Consider the following 18,130-nt stretch of genomic DNA (forward strand, 5'->3'; position numbering starts at 1 on the left):
TCTTTTGTTAGTCAGGGCCATTTTTGGAGAACACATTAACCGCTTACAGATTATAATCTTTAACACAGCAGTGAAACATTCTTGCCAAACAATCTGTACAGAATACAATTCCAGACATGGCTGATAGTAGCAACAAGCTCACATATGCCCAGAGTATATATTATAAAACAGGGTTGGTGACATTTTTTTATTAATTGCTTAGGAAAATGTAATATAACAAAATAGTATGAAGTGCCCCTATTCCTAACAGGCTTTTCAGTCAGCGCAACGGATTAAGGCAAAAATTTGTGAAAGTTGTTCTTCTGAAATTTGTATAATTGCATTGCATTGCATTAGATCAGCCTTACATAACCTGGTATCCTTTGGATGTTTTGGGGCTCTTACTCCCAGGCATTAATACCAAGTTGAGGAACACCTTGTTAGATCAATCCCCATCATAAAGTACATGGTGTCTTCTTATTGCTTTTAATCTTGGTTTGGTAAATTGTCCCCATAATATACATTGATCAATAGCCACATAAATACATTAGCTGAATATGAATGTTTGTTTGAATGATGCTTAGAATGTTTAAGAAATAATTAATTAAATGCCAAAATAATAATAGAAGTAGTAACTGAGACACAGTTTAGTATAGTGGTTTAGGCATCAAATTAGAAACAGGGAATTCTCGTCCTGTCTTTGTTACAAAGCCACTAACTCAGGGGTGTCAAACTGGCGGCCCATGGGCCGGATGTATCATGTGCAGGCCACGCCCATCCCAGCTCCCGAATGGGAAAAACGTCACGAAACATCACGTGACGGCAATGTGAGTTTGAGACCCGTGTCCTAACTACTTGGGCTAGTCTCTTTCTCTCAGGCCTAGGAGGAAAGAGGCAAGGGCAAACTACTTCCAAAAAAACTGCAAGGACTAATTAAGTAGTAATTATAGTTGTCAGATATGGATTGTTATGAACTGGTAGCAAACTTGCTAGTTGATGCATTTATGACTGTTAGGTAACTGCTAGTACAGATAAAGAACCAAGATGAGCATGTAGTTGCAAATATAAAAGTAAGTAGTGTTAAACTATTTAATTTACTGATTTCCTGAACTGCAAATTACATCATAGTCACAGCAAGAAAGCAATCAGTAAACTAAGTTGCACATAGTTCCTTTTGAGGAGGTATTTGGGTAATGGGAAAGAACAGTCATGAGAGTAAAATTTCCAAGTTGGGTAATAATTGTTTAGTGAACATCTTTGAATGATTCACTTGAGTCATTGGGAGATTTGTTTCTATCACATTACCTTTGAGGAGTGCCCTGAGTTTATCTGGAGTAAATAGGGAGGAGGTTTCATGTTTGACTAAGGGGGAAAGAGTGCATTCCATATGAACAGGAATTGTCTTTTTTTTTTTTGTCTGAATATTTGCTAAGAACTTTTAAGAGCTGAAGTATGACCAGAATTGATCTGAATCATACAATAATAACCCAATATCACCAGCTTAGGATATGGAGAATATATAACTTTTTGAATAAAGAGTTTCTGTATACCTGGATAGATCCGCACATTGCAGTACAATTTGCAGTAAACAATGCAGTACAATATGCAGTACAATGCAGTGAGTCAGGTGCAGATCTGTAAATTGGGGAAACAAAACATCAATTTCATAAGCGCATGGCACAACATGGAGAACAAACACATCAGGATTAGATTCAGCAGTCCATCTGCATTTAAAAGACAAAGGCCACTCTTTTGAAGACAGTAAAGTCCACATTTTGGACAGAGAGGACCGCTGGTTTGAAAGAGGGATTAAAGGGGCTATCTATGTCAAAATTGAACAGCCCTCTTTCAACAGGGGGGGGGAAATACAACATCATTTAATTACAATCTACAACACAGTCCTTTCAACAGTTCCAAGATGGCCCCTCACCAATTTGCACCATGCACGTGACCCTGATGATACAGATAAACCTCCAGGTGATCTTAACAACCTGCTAAAAGAATGCAAATGACCAGCTGTCTGCAGGGAGTATAAATCCTTCCATTCCCCACCATCCAGTCAGAACTGAAGAAGTGTTTTGGATGAGAAGTGAAACGTTTTCAAAGAAAAACCAAAAAGTCCAGTTTCCTCTTGAAAAAAACCACCTTTGGGACATACAATATTGAGGCATCTCACTTTTGAACCATGTAGGGAAAATGTATATCAAGATGATAGAAATGAGATTAAGACCAATTATAGAACCACAACTAGCAGAAAAGCAGATGGGTTTTAGAATGCAGATTTTGCATTTAAACAACTAATAGAAAAGAATATGGACATAATAAGAATCTCTTTGTTGTCTTTGTAGACCAAGAGAAAGCATTTGATAGAGTTGATGGGAAATTGCTATGGCAAACATTGACCCAATATGGAGTAAGTGAACATCTTATTATTGTATGCAAAAGCTTATACAGTGATTGCAGAAGGGTAGTTAGGACAAACCAAGGAACATCAGAACCTTTCACAGTAACATCCGGAGTAGAACAGGGATATGTATAGTCACCACTGTTGCTTATCACTTACATTTACAGCATAAGCAAAGAAGCCAAACCCCAAAATGGAAATATATCAACTAACTATTCTTTGCAGACATTGAAAGCAAGTACAACTATGAAACTACAACAAAATCGTTTAGCCATAAACCAAGACTGCAAGACAAATAATATGAGAATCAGAAAAGAGAAAACAGAACTAATGACAATCGGAAGAAAAAAAGCATAATTTAAGCAGAGTAATAGAAGGAACAAGGATAAAACAAGTATCAAAGTTCAAATCTCTAGGAACAACATTCCCCAAAGATGATAAAATGGATGGTGTAAGATTAACATAATAAGGCAGTAAGGAAAATCAAGTATTGGGACAGCTAGCTCTAGTCCAACAAAATAAGGCAGTACCAATCAGCACAGAGAAACATCTCCTACAAAGCATATTCATCCCCACCCTATGTTACCAGTGCTAAACATGGGCACTTAACTACAAAACATAAACGAAAGTTAGTCACTACGAAAATGAGATGTTTGAAAAAAGCTGCTGGAATGACCCGAAAAGATAAAATCAGAAATGAGACTATCAAAGAAAGAATTGGCATAGAGCCAATCCTAAACTCTATACAGAAACAGAAAATAAAGTGGTTTGTTCACCTGCAGAGGATGTCTTGGGATTCCATACCATACAAGGCATAAACAAAAAGAGAACACAAGGCAGACCCAGAAGAAGATGGAGAGAGAACATGAAAGACATGGTACAATGACATCAATTAATAATGATTGAGACTGCCAGAAGAGAAAGAATCAGAATCTCTTTCTATCTCTTTGGCCCCCAAAGCAGTAAAAGAGGAAGTAAAGAAGAGGAAAACGACATTTGGATAGAAGCTTGATCCCACATTTTATCACTCTTTCAAACATAGTCTGCCTTGCCACTGTGCATCTCACAACATCATTTGGCATGAGCTCCACACTAAGTTTAGAAACTGTTGCTTATATACATCTGTTCTTTATTCTGTATTATTGTAATTTCTGTATTTTGTCTTCATACACAAGGCTATTGGAGATTTGAAAAAATCAAAATCTTAATGATAAAGATGAACTGGGCAGAGAGATTCTGTTTTTGGTTAATTAGGAGTGCAAAAATGTGATCAACATGTGGTTAATGTATGAACTAAAAAAACCTTTAGCTCTGTATTCATATGGCAGAGTCTGTCTACTGTAGGTGATGGATCATATTGAACAACTGGAAACAGTACAAGTTTTTCTTATTGAACACATCGCCAGTATAATGGGATAGCTAAAAAAACCTAGAGAAATCAGGAAAGGCGTCCTCATGCACAATAATAATAGAAAATCTACTAGGGAACATAAGGAAAAAACACTGAGAAATGAATACTCAAAGATTGTATTAATATCTGGTGCCAGTTCATTTTTAAATAGTGTAGTTAAGTTCCAGTTTTGTCTGAGTACATGGGAATAAGGATGCCTCTTACATATATTTATGTTGGCTTCCCTCTTGTAACTTTCTCAGGGTTCATAATTGATCACAGTTTTGGAAAATTAAGCTAATACAGTTGTTTATTGTGTTCCTTGGACACTGTTTTGCTTGAAAAATCTGTATACATCAGGGCTAGGCCTGGTTTTATTGTTGTTTTGTTTTACTGATCTGTGGTAAGGGGCTATCTTGGGTTAACTGAGAATTTTTAAGAAATATAGGGACACCCAATGTACATGCTGCGTCTGATTCATGCGTTTCTTTGAGCTGGTAGTTTGGGGCAAGCGAGGGGAAGCTAAATAAACATTTCAGACTAAGGAAAACATCATGATTTTTCCATCAGATGGGTTCCAGCAAGCGGCCTTTCCCATCTCTTGGATCACATTAACTCTTTTGCTGAACTCAGTGCTGTTTCAGCTGAGGAGCTGAACTCATCAGAATTAGAAAGCCAAGCTAGAGAAAGGACAGTGGTCAGTTAAATGTCTGCACGTTAATTGTAGCTCAAAATCTAACCTTAAAACCAAAGAATCATTGACATGCAACTTTTCTTCAACCCTTAAAGTAAATGTTTATGGGAAGCCTTTTCGTGACTAGTTGTGGGTAGCAGTGGTTACATTTACTATATATTTACTATGGGGTATGGGTACAGTAAGCATTTGTCCCTTACCACAAAAGACAGCTCTTTATTTCAGAAAGCTGTCCTTTATGTTTACTTGATTTAATTGTTTATTTTATTGGTTTGGCTCTTGAATTTTCCATTATAATGTAAAATTATGAACTTAAAGATTTTTGTGTTAAACCTAATGAATCTCTTTCACATTTGCCCCTGTAAATGTTGGTCCTTTGCAAGTAGTCCTCGATTATGACCAGCCGTTTAGTGATTGTTCAAGCTCCGATGTCCCCCCCCCCCCCGTGATCACGTGGCTGTGTTTTGAGTGCTCGGCAAGTGGCCCACATTTATGGTTGTTTGCAGCACCCCATGGTCATATGATCACAATTTATATCCCTTTTACTGAAAACCAGTATTTATTTCTGGTTTTCGACAAAATTGCCCCAGAGCAAATAATGGTTTCACTTGATCGTAGCATTCGCTGTACAATCCTCACATTTGCTTAATGATTGTTAGAAAAAAATGACATAAAATGGAACCGGTCATATGATGACCTGCTTTGTTAGCATCATGACTTAAACCATAATGGGCAGGCTCCATTACACCATAGTTGAGGTCTGCCTGTACGTTTTTCCAAGAAAATATGATCGTTATAGGTATGGTAGCCATTGCTCATAAAAGACAACCACATTCTGGATAATCAATGAAGCAAACAATAGCTCCACTAAAGTGTGCACACAGTAGTCATCACATACCTGGGCACAAGTTGCATCTCCTCTTCAGTGTCAAAAGTATGTCAAAATATGTTTTTGCAAGAAGGTAGGCCAGGGTGTCAAACTCAAGGCCTAGGGGCCGGAACTGGCCTGCAGGATGCTTAGATCTGGCCCACGAGGACACCCTGGAAACAGTGAAGGACTGGCCCATGGTGCCTCTGCCAGAGAAAATGGAGCTCGGGAGGGCCGTTTTTACTGGTAGAGGGTTGTAAGAGGCCGCTGCAGGCGAAAATGGGCTCCCAAGCTCCGTTTTTGTTGGAAGAGCACTTGGGCCACCACAGGTGCCCCCGACATGAGTGACATTGAGCTGGCCAGGCCCACCCTGGCCAGGCCCACCCCAGCCCCTCAAGTCAAACACAACCCTGATGTGGCCCTCAATGAAATCGAGTTTGACACCCCTGAGGTAGGCAGAGTAAATAGAGAAAAAGAGAAAGGTAGGAAGAGAAAGAGAAAGCCAGGAGAGACTTCTTTGCTGAAAACTAGGCTGAAGTTGCAGATTGTCATGGCAGACAGAGAGGTTTTTCGCAGCAGTGGGAAACAAAAGAGGAAAGCAATGCAGAGAGAGAGAGAAAGAGTAAACTTCTCATTTCATGTTTTTGTATAATTTTGGAAACTTCTAACTGTATGGTATGTTCTGCACTTAAAAAAAAAATCTGCTCTGGATAATTCTCAAATAAGCTGTTTACCCAGAGTTGCTACAAGTAGTCCTCAAGTTACGACAGCCTTGGAAAGGCTTTCTGACCCGTAAAGCGCTTCCGGGCATGATAAAATGTTGCGCTGCTCCCCATGGTCACGTGACTGCATTTTGGGCAATTGGCAATCAGCTCACATTTATGACCAGTTGCAGTGTCCTGTGGTCCCACGACCATGATTTGCGAGTTTCTCCCAATCAGGAGAACAGATTCATTTAATGACCACATGATTTGCTTAACACCCACCATAAAAACAGTCAAAAATTGGGTCTGGTCATGTGGGTGCTTAGATTTATGACCACAATGACTTATGGTCACAATTCCAATTTCAATTACGGTTGTAAATTGAGAACTACCTGTATTATATTTTTGGTTAAGAAACTAGAATAAGAATAATTAAAACAGGTTTGAAGAGAGAGACTGAGTCAGGAAGAAATGGCCTGTTGTATTGAATTTCGCTTTTTAGTCCCGCCACAATGAACATTAATTAAAGTTGAGGCCAACTAGAGTGTATTCATTTTGTGTAATATGCAAAGTTAATCAAAGTCGAGTCATCTAATCCCAACGGCTTCTCCATTTCTAGATTATATGTTGATTTGGAGTAAAGGGAGTTTAAAATGTCATTTAAAATGGACCGAAGGCACCAGGCTGGAGAAAATGTGGTTAAACCATACTTGAGAGATTATTCCTAGGACCTTTGAATACTTGGTTTCGTGCATCCATGATAGTTCAAATTTTTTGACAGAACAGCCAGGAAGTTTTTAAAAATGTGCTGCCTGTACACATTAGTGCTACTTACTGCTTACTTCTTTAAATACAAAGATAACAGTTCAGCTTTGTGGTTTAAACTGAAAGGACAGTGTTTAGGTTTTGAAGTTCAATTTTGTATTATTCATTGTTGGCGTATATTTCAGGGATGGACAGTTGGCTGGCTGAGCTAGGAAATTTTTTTAGTCCACCTTGAACAAAGTTTAGGTTATGGCTCTTCTGACCACCCACCGTGGTCTGCTGAAGGAAGATGAAAAAAGCAATACTTCTGAAAAAGAACTCTTCGTTGCTAATGAGAAAAAAGGATGGAGAGAATAGCCAGTTGCACTTATATTCTATAATGACATTTTTCATTTTCTCTCTCTATGATGGTAAGATTTTATTAGGGAGTTCAAATCAGTTTTGAGCTAAATATTAAACACAAGTTTTGACCAAAGTCCACTTTCAAAGCAAGGTTTTTTTCCCCCCAATAATAAATACCTTGTTGCACGCGCCACACATTATCTGCTTGTGCTTACCACACAAGTGGTAGAGTTTATTTTATATGTGGAGAAAATAAGCAGGAGAAACTTTCCTGAAAAATAAATACTCTAGAGTTGTAATCTAAAATAAAAGGTATAATTATGTTGCGTAGGAGTATACTTTGAGGTGAAAAGGTTATAGGAAGTACTAGTGAAATGTCAGTAATCTAATTTTATACACAACTATATTCCAGTCTTTCTGTTATGTCTACAGTATAGTCTCAGGTTGATCCAAAGATAATCAAAATCTGTAGATAATGTTCAATGACGAACTCCACATTCAAGGTGAGACCAGCTTTTCCTTCACCCACTCCCTTATCCAATCATATAGCTTGAAGTTAAAATGTAATCTGTTTCTCATGATGTCCCATGCTGCTTAAAGCTGCTGATCCTCATAGTTCCCATTCTTTCCTTTACATCTGATATGTAGTAAGAGAATCTCCTGAACTATTGGTTTGTCAAGCGCCAGGGAAATCAAAAGATTCAGACAGTTTCAGTGAGTATGAAGATCTACTGCAAGCTTAAGCTCTCTACAAGAATCTGAACTACTAACGGTCAAGGGAAATTAGTGGGAGTTAAGAAAGTATTCAAGGTGGGTTGGATTTAGATGTCTTGTGGGTGCACAGGAACTCATGACTGATGATGCGTTTAGAATAGAATATAATAACAGAGTTGGAAGGGACCTTGGAGGTCTTCTAGTCCAACCCCCTGCTTAGGCAGGAAACCCTATACCATTTCAGACAAATGGGGTTATCCAATCTCTTCTTTAAAATGTCCAGTGTTGGAGCATTTACAACTTCTGGAGAAAAGTTGTTCCACTGATTAATTGTTCTAACTGCCAGGAAATTTCTCCTTATTCTAAGTTGCTTCTCTCCTTGATTAGTTTCCACTCATTGCTTCTTGTTCTATCCTCAGGTGCTTTGGAGAATAGTCTGACTCTCTCTTCTTTGTGGCAACCCCTGAGATATTGGAACACTGCTATCATGTCACCCTTAGTCCTTCTTTTCATCAAACTAGACAAACCCAATTCCAGCAACTGTTCTTTATATGTTTTAACCTCCAGTTCCCTAATCATCTTTGTTGCACTTCTCTGCAATCTTTCTAGAGTCTCAACATCTTTTTTACATCATGGCAACCAAAACTGGATGCAGTATTCCAAGTGTGGCCTTACCAAGGCCCTTGACCCCTCCCCCAGGCTCAGCCTAGTCATCCCTTATATCTCCCTGGAAATAACTTATTTGAGCAACTGGCAGGGTATCAAGATTAAACTTGATGATGCTGAGTTGATGCCTTGGACACTTTTGGGAATGTGGGAATGGTCCAAGCCATTTGATTTGAACACATTACACTAGTGTTTTATCACCTGTTGCCGGGACAATTCAAATTGCCCTTGAAATCCTAACTCACATGTTTTTCCACATGCCAAGTTCTTCATTAGAGGGTCCTAACCAAGAATTCCCTGCACTAAGAGATAAGCAGGCGATTTTGTTGGAAAGTGAATTTTCAGTAGTGTTGCCATGGTTATAGAATTTGCTTTCTGGATAAAGTTGCCTTGCTCTTACATTATGGCCCTTTTTACAAGATATAAAGGCCTTTATATGTTCATAGATCTTTTAGAAACTGGTTTTTAACATCATTTGAGCTGCTGGTTTACCAAGATGAAAGGAAATCTTTCTCAACCTCTTTTTAATCACAAAGGCTCCCTGGCCAAAAGCGGAGATTTCCTGGTTAGTCACTTTCAGCTTGGTGCACTCTAGGTGAAGCAGAATACATAGACTGTGGTGGCTGGGGATTACAAAAGAGCTACAGTACCACACTTTTGGAGGGCAGGATTTACTTTGAACAGTGTTCCTACTGTGACATATTCTTTTGAAATAATAAAGCAGTGGAGAAAATACTTGCTAGTTGAGGAGAAGCAAAAAGAAGAGCAAAGTCAGCGATAAGCTGCAAAATCTCAGCTGTTCAAAGTGCATATGACTTCCTACAACCTTCAGTTTTAAAAAGGATGACCTCCCCAAAACTAGTTAGAACTTTAAAGTTGATTTTGGGAAAATTTGCTGGTGTCCATTGGATGGAGTCTCTTTCCTAACCAATCTCTTTGTTGTCTTTGTTAATCAGAATATCTGCATCTTGGCTTTACAACATATGTAAAACATGTGGCCCAGTGTTTAGAATGCAATATTGCTGGCAAACTCTGCCCGCAGCCTGGAGTTTCATCCTGATGGGCTTCAGATTGACTCAGCCTTCCATCCTTCTGAGGCTGGTAAAATGAAGACCCCTAGATTGTTGGGGGCAATATGCTGACTCTGTAAACTGCCCAGAGAGTGCTGTAAAGCACTATGAAGAAGTATATCAGTCTAAGTGCTATTGCTATGTGAGGTTCCATAGAAATGTCCCAAATTTGAAAGGCCCTGAAGACCCTTCCAGCAGGCCTGGGAACCCCAGGGTATTATGGAATCCATCAAGTACAGTAGTTGGTTTGATTGTGATTGTCAGCGGACTGGGGGATTTCTTGGGTTTTGTATCGGGGTTTTATTTCTGTAAGCCGCCCGGAGTCATCATGACTGAGATGGGAAGTCGTATAAATTTTCTTAATAAATAAAAATAAAATGGAGCATGTGTGCATTGTATGCTAAAGTAGGAACAAAGAACATGCTGGAATGACCTGTAAAGGCAGGTTTAGCCTTAACATGTCAGACAGCAAAACCTTTCCAGCACTTGCTGCATTTTGTCAGCCTCATTCTATTTCATTGAAATCACTGATCACATGTTCTCTTTTTTTTCTATTTTTGCTGTACCAACAGTAAGAGACTTTTGACGTCTCCTGCAGCTTGACTATTTTGTTGTAAACAAAAAACAAAAAACTAAATGAGGACAGCACACAAGGCTCAGCACTTGAAAAATGTGATCTTCAAACCCAAGCTGGAACTTTATCTCTGCTGAAGATTGTAACAGTTTTCAAACTGATTCACTTCTCTTTTGTTCAATTTAATTGGGCAAGAATAAGAGTTGCAACAAGCACAGTGGTGGCAATTGTAGTGGCTTTAATGTTGGGCTTTGCACCTCTGGAGGCAGCTTTTTTTACGTTGTTTGGTTTTTTTCTGCTGTTTCCAGCTGCAGCTCTCTTACATTTTTCTCTCTTACAATTAAGTTAGAACAGTGTACAGTTACAGTATATAGAGAGTTTCCAGCGACTTCACAGGAAATTCCTTTCTGAATTTATGCTTTCTTATCCTTTATAGCCTCTATTTGTTATGTGCCATGCACTGATTTTTAGGATGGTTGTTTATTCGATATGCTTCTATTAATACAAGAGTCAGCACTTTGTTCATTAGACATTACTGCATCTAGCTAACTTAACTTGAAAAAAAGCAAAGCATGGGCATGATTAATAGTTAGATGAGAGACCACCAATATCCCCAGGGCTAGCAGCTTGAGTGGGAGGTTGAAACAACATCCCAGAAAAAGGCAGTGATGGAAAAGGGATGAATGTGTCAGCAGATCACCGGAAGTCAAACTTGACTCAAGGGAGACTTTATTCTTTTTGAACTACATAGAACTGCAAACTCAGATAGTCTCTTATCTCACTAAGTGATTAATGAATCTGCATATGATGTTAATAGTACTTAAAAAATGAATTAAAGCTATGGAGAGAGAAAGACAGAAAAAAATCACTTTATTATAAGTAGTGAATTAGAGAGTGGTTCTTCAGGAGTGTGTTAAATGTACTTTTATGTGCTAGACAGAAATTTTCCAAATTTGATTCCATTGTTACTTCAGCATTTAAAAATTGGTTATAATTTAAAGTAGCCATTTAATTATCACAGAATAGAATGGAATGGAATGGAATGGAACGGAACGGAACGGAACAGAACGAAACGAAACAAAACAAAACAGAATAATAACTTTATTGTCACTTTGAATGTACACGAATCGGAATACATTAAAATGAAATTTCGTTGCATATAGCTCTCAAAGGGTCACCCCCTCCAATATACACTACATAACCATAAACAAACAAACAAACATATACCCACATATATTATATGACACAGAGAAACAACACAGTATAGTCCAGATGTATATATGCACATGGTGAGAGAAACAAAACTTGTGAGTTTACCAGACAGATGGCATAGGGAACAAAGCTGTTGCAGAATCTGATAGTCCTGCTAGAAATACTTCAAAATCTCCTCCCAGATGGGAGCAACAAAAATCTTATGTCTATCCCTGTATCTAGTACCAGATCATTTTCGAGTATTTATTATTACTTTGTTCAAATCCTGCTTGGTATAATTGCTGAATTTCCGAGACTGTTTTAGAAGGGTTGGACATCAAATTCTGGTTATTTTTTGTTTGCCATTTTATAAACATTGAGTCAAGAAGACTAGCTAATGGTGATTTCATGGAGAAAAGTGTGTAGGTTTTTGGACAGCCTTATGGAAATCGTTTTCCCCTTTTCTGGGACATTTTTTTTCCAATTTTCCAGTCTCACTTCCAGCCCTGCTATTGCATGGGACACTCTTATTCGCATACTAACCAGGTCCAATCCTCCAAACCTAGACATGGTTGGCCATGCTGATTTCTGCTGAGAAGTTGGATGTACCTGAGATTCACTTGGCGTGATGGGGTGACAGAGAAATATGATAGAAAAATTATGAAGTGGCTGTTCTTGGAATATCACCAGCCTTCATTCATGCTAAAATGTACACTATTTATAACATAGTGTTTGGATTTCTTGTGAGTCTACTTTAACTCCAGATATCTATATTTGTAATTCAGACAGTTCACAAAGCAATTCTTCTCACGTCTGCTACTGGTGGCTGGCAATTATCAGTGTTATTTATTTTTTTGATGTTACTGTCCAAAAGGAAGGCATTGTATTTTTGCCAAACAATATACTAGAATTTTCTGCCAGGCTATGTGTCATTTTCCAGCACCATGTACTGAAGTAATTGATATTGTTCATAGCATATCATTTATCCTAAATATTCCATTTTTCTTATCAAGAAAAGAAAGAAAGTGTCCCTATCTTTGCCCATTTCTGGAAGGCTCATTTTGCACATGTTCATCCCTTTATGTCCTAGGTAATATTTCGTCAATATACATTTCAAAGGCTTTTATTCTCCTGGTTGTCATTTTGGGTCAAAGCAATTGCCCCTTCCAATTGAATAGAATAAATTATACATCAAGTGGTGTCAAAGATGAATCCTTAATAGCACATATGGAAGTGAGTTTTATTGAGGGACAGAACATCCTGTACATTACAAATTGAATCTATGTTTGTGATAGAGAGTATATAGAGATTTATTAAAATTACCCCTCTTAGAAATGGTCTTAACTATTTATTTTGGAAAAAAACAAAAAAGAAGCTGAACTTTGATTTTCAGTTCTTTGCTGCAGTCTTGCTTTTTATTCTTTGAAGGGGAGAGTTTGTACAGTTCCATAACTGTACAAACTTTCTTGAAATTCTGCTATTTCCTAAATCTGATCATGCAGGCTTGCAAATGGTAATAACAGTCTCTTTGATTGTTATATCAAGGGAAATTTTCCTGTGGTAGTATTTTTTTTTTCTGCTTTAAACTTGGTTCCATGATTACATTTGTTCGGTGAAAACTAATTTCAGTTTCTAAAACTGTACATAGCTATGGGGTAATGCATAAAAATTGTTATAAAATTATTTTAAGAAAAAAATCTTCTTTTTTATGTTTTGTAAGTTAAGTTTTATAAAAACACAAGCTAAAGTCACCGAGCCTGCAACTGTAGCCTTTTTTACTTAAAAAAATCTTAGAAACAATTTTGACTGGCCCAGACATTCTCTAGATGCTCAAATATGTATAAATTTTACCTCATGAACCTGTATCCCTGCCATCAATTGATTGCTGGAGGGAGATGATTGAAGATTCTTAGAATCATGTTTATATACTGTATATCTGCTTATACTGTAGTTGCAATTTGGATTTTCTTTTCCTTAAATTAGAATGGCTCCCTCCTTACTTGTGTTCTGGAAACAAAGACCTCTTTTCCTTGAACCTTATGACCCCAGTAATTGGATTTTTATGTTTCAGGATGATTACTGTATGCTCTCATGGTTTTATTTGAAACAAGTTTTATTATTTTTTTATAGCTGTGATGTTTTGATTAAGTTTTTACTGTTTAGAGCTGCCCATGTTTTAGAAAGTGAGTGACCTACAAATACTGTAGAATAATTTAATAAATTATAACATAGAGACTATTATAGCTCACTGTAGCTATATAACAAGCTTGGGGGTTGTGTTGGTTGGATTTGATGATATAAAGTCATTTAAGCATATAACATGTAAAGGTATATGCATATTCAAGAATTATGATACCATATTGTTTCAAGAATGTGAGAATAAGCAAGAAAGTTGGTTAGGGCGATTATATGGAATCATGTTGTATTACGCAGCTCTGGAGAAGACAGCAGTGTCCCCATTTACTAATACAAAACATAACCTTGTGACTGTTGTGTCATAGATCCATCTCCGGACACCTTTCCAGATGCGAGTTCAGAGGAGGAGGGCGAGTTTGAGTCTGCAGAGGAAAGTGTAGAGTTGAGTATTGATCAGGATCAGGCTCAGAGAATGCTAATCTGGTGGAACAGGCTCAGCTGGTCCATGGATGAGAACAGGCTGAGACTGAGGGAGGTGAGCCATAGCTGCAGCAAGTTGGCCAGGAGGGTCCAGGACTGTGAGCAGCTGCAGCCTGTTAGCAATGAGGAGGTGGAGTCTACTCCTCCTCCTGATTCAAAGATACGTAGAGGAGACAGGCATAACGCTGGTCAGCTAGGCTACTCATGAGAAGGGGGGAGGAGGGCACCATAGTGACTAAGGAAAAGATGATAATCCATTCCAAGCAGAACACTCTTTTCGCTGATTTTATTTACAACAAATGTTTATTATAAAAACTTCCGTAGGTTTGGGATACCAACTGGTTGAATTGATCCTTGTTGACACAATCGGCTAACTCTAAAATTAGAACTATTGGAAGTAGGAAACAAATGCAAGTCAAAATTATTTCTTAGCTCCTTGTGGGGAACAGTGGAGTTTGGGGCAAAGGATTGTTTGCATTTCAAGTGCAATCAGGTGAATTGAGCAGCATGATGCGTATAAGTAAAGCACCTAATTTAATCCATGCCAAATAGGATACTATGCCTGCATTCACATTCTTAGGTGCTGCAAATTGTGAATAGCCTTGGTCCATCCCACATGTTCTATGCTTGTAAAAAACAAATGCTGCTGCAACAGTGCATGAGACTATCAGACGTGTCTCCCATGCTGACATGGATGCTGGGGCTTCAGTTTCTATGGAAGATAGTTGCTATCTGGTTACAAGAGAAACAATTGGGAGGAAGCAGAATCATCCTGGGGAGAACAGGGAAATCGTCTAGAAGGAAAAAAAATAGTCATCATATACTCTGTAATCATGAATTGAATGGATTTGCAACTCAGTTACCTCTCCTGAGAAACCCAGTCCTTCAGTTTGGCAGACATGAAAATGTATTTCATTTTTTTGCTAAAGTCTCATTTCTCCCATGTTTAGTATGGCATCACATTCTTCACTCCTGTATCTGCTATAAATGTTAGTGTCCTTCCCAGACAAAAAGTGTGTGTCTGAATCGTTCAGATCTTCTCAACATAAAATAGTCTCCCGGTAAAATTTTAATTGGCAATATTTTTAGCAGATGAAAATACTGATGTATAAGCCGTTAATTTTACAAGGAAATGGAACAATGTAGGTATCCTACAAACCTAAATTACCTTCATAAATTATATTTCTGACAGTTGTGTGGTCAAGAAAGGGGGAAATGTTCTAATTTAGCTTTTCATTATCAAGATCCATCTTTCTGTCTTCTTGGTATCCAATTGTTCTCTATTAATGATTTCTTGAGAAGGAGGAATGTCTATTCTGTACTTAAATATGAGTGTAGGATAAAGTTCCTACTGCTACATCTAGTGGAGGGAGTAAACTGTCTGGGAAAATTGTTTTTTTAGCATTTAGGTGATAAATTTTCCTTAGAGGAAAAATCAAATACCAAAATTGCCCCACATATTCCTAGGTGAAGTCTGTGTGCATTTCTATTTTTATTTTGTTTTCATATATTCCAAGGTGCTTCCAAAAATAAGGGGGCCATTCCCAAATGCCTATTCAGCCTTCTTCAAAGTACAATAGTGTCTTCCAGATGGCTAATGATTAGAGTTGCAGTCAAGCATTTCTGGATGGTATGAAGAAACTTGTCTTACATGAATCCTACATCTGTTCTATGCAACCCTTTGTTGAGATCACCTAATGTGATGCAGTCCCACTTTGGGGTGGAGCTTGAGGGGAGGAAAAATAGTAAAAATACAAGCTCATCCGTGTTTGATGTTGCAATCAGATATGAAGCTAATGTAATGTTTTGCTTTAGTAAGATAAGAAAAGAGCAGACTAGCTTCCTCAGCCATGTTTATGTGACATGTTGCATTCCCGTTAACAGCAAGGAGACAATATTGGTTAGTTTTAAGCATACGGGCAGTGGCATCAGTTGTCTTCAAGTCGTGGAAAATGATACATGCTTTATTTGTGTTAAAAACCAGCATTTTTTTTAAATTTGATTTATATGCCACCTTTCTCCGGAGACTCAGGGCAGCTTATAATGCGTTAAGCAATAGCCTTCATACTTTTGTATATTTATGCAAAGTCAGCTTATTGCCCCCACAAACTGGGTCCTCATTTAACCTACCTTAGAAAGGATGGAAGGCTGAGTTAGCCTTGAGCCTGGTGAGATTCAAAGTTACAGTAATTGCAGACAGCTGGTGTTAATCACAATGCTATCAGTCTGCTGAGCCACCAGGCCCCTATACCATTGAAAGTTATTTGCTCTGGTGATTCCTGGGTTGTGGCATTCACTTGGTTATATTATGGATCGAAATAGTTGGCAGCCTCTATATGGGCATTTAACATGTTTGAGGAGGTTGAGAGCCACAATATCAGTGGAGCAGTATCTCTGATATTCCTGATCAGGCTTTGGTTTTCTAAGGGTTTCTTGAGGATTTTTTGTTGTTGTTTATTTTAACTGTTGACCTGCCTATTTCTAGGTTTATGTGAGTTTTTATTCCTGCCTTACTTGAAATGGCATGAAAATATGTCATCATTGTTCATCAGTTATGGTCACAGGGAGCCTCTGAGAACATTGGTTTAAACCCTCTGGATTTAATTCTTCCAAGAAAAATAGTTGAAGAATTGATTGCTTCCTTCAAGCATTTGGGAAAGTGACCCGATTACTTTTATAACATGCCCTTAGGCAGCTCTAATTTTACATACATTGGCAGCCATTTAAGACATATTTCTGTGTCTAGAATGTAGACCCTACTGCTATATATAAACCTCTAAGAAGTTTTCTCACTATAATATTGTGCCTGTTCATAAAGCTGTCCTGGGAAGTTTTGGCCTGGGAAGTTTTGCTACTAACTTTGGCTGAAACTGTGAATTCTTTAAAATGTGAGTCTTTTAATATAAATCTTGCCTTTTACAATATTACGTGTTGTGACTGTTGTATTAGAAAATGCTGTGTAGTAAAACTGCATTAGAATATCTGCAATAGATGAAATTGTAACAATTTAGATTTGAGAAGAAAAAAAGTACAGGTGAGGGCTTGGAGTCTTGATAACACTGTTTTTGCTTTCTTGCATACCCTGCTGTGTCTTTTCAAAAGATTCTTCATCTGCCACAGGTTCATTAGTAAATCGCCATGAGTCCAGTAGATGTGAGCTTGAACACAGGAATCTGCCTTTCTTTATTGAATTAGGCCATGTGGTATGTCCTGACATTGATTCTGAAGTGCAAGATAGGCAACTAACGCTCGCCTAGTATTCTGGCTTCCAGCAGGGTGACCAGAGATGGGTTTCAGCCGGCTCTGACCAGTTCTGGAGAACGGGTAGCAGAAATTTTGGGTAGTTAGGAGAACTGGTAGTAAAAATTCTGACTGGCCCTGCCCCCATCTATTCTCTGCCCCCCAAGTCCCAGCTGATCAGGAGGAAATGCATATTTTGCAGTAACCTTCCCCTGGATTGGGGAGGGAGTGGAGATTTTACAGTATCCTTCCCCTGAAGTGGGGTGGGAATGGAGATTTTACAGTATCCTTCTCCTGCCACACCTACCAAGCCAAGCCACATCCACAGAACCAGTAGTAAAAAATTTTGAAACCCACCACTGAGGGTGACCAATGGCCAAGAATTAGCGGAGTTGACGTTGAAGTTAAAACATCTGAAGGGCCCTCATTACGTTTCTAGATCAGAGATTGTTTTTACCTCTCTGCTTGGTTTCATCTCATATCCAGCTTGAGCAGAATTCAGACAAAGATCCCTACTTCTCTCTAAATTCAATTAACACTTACCAAGCTTACTGTGAGATTTTTAAAAGGTAACCATATTTTTACTTTTTTTTTTTTTCCCAGTTTATGTAGCTGCCCATCTCAAATATATGACTCTGGGTGGCTCACAATATTGGTGTGCTGAAAAAAGATATTTCAATACAGGTAGTCCTCGACTTATGATGACAATTAAGCCCAAAATTTCTGTTGTTACTTTAGACGTTAAGTGAGTTTTGCCCCATTTTATGACATTTCTTGTCACAGTTTTTAAGTGAATTACTGCAATTGTTACGTTAGTAACCCAGCTGTTAAATGAATCTGGTTTCCTGATTGACTTTGCTTGTCAGAAGGTCACAAAAGGCGATCACATGACCTCAGGACACAGCAACTTGTC

General features: G+C 38.2%; 1 protein-coding gene across 4 annotated transcripts in view; it reads left to right on the forward strand.

Moving 5' to 3' along the window:
* The window catches only part of SH3PXD2B (SH3 and PX domains 2B), a 129,972-nt gene that overhangs the window by 30,954 nt on the left and 80,888 nt on the right, over window positions 1-18,130 (forward strand). The gene's annotated exons all lie outside the window — the stretch shown is intronic.

This window comes from Pantherophis guttatus, chromosome 2 (genome assembly GCF_059756535.1).
Source record: "Pantherophis guttatus breed Tessera chromosome 2, ASM5975653v1, whole genome shotgun sequence".
Taxonomy (NCBI): domain Eukaryota; kingdom Metazoa; phylum Chordata; class Lepidosauria; order Squamata; family Colubridae; genus Pantherophis; species Pantherophis guttatus.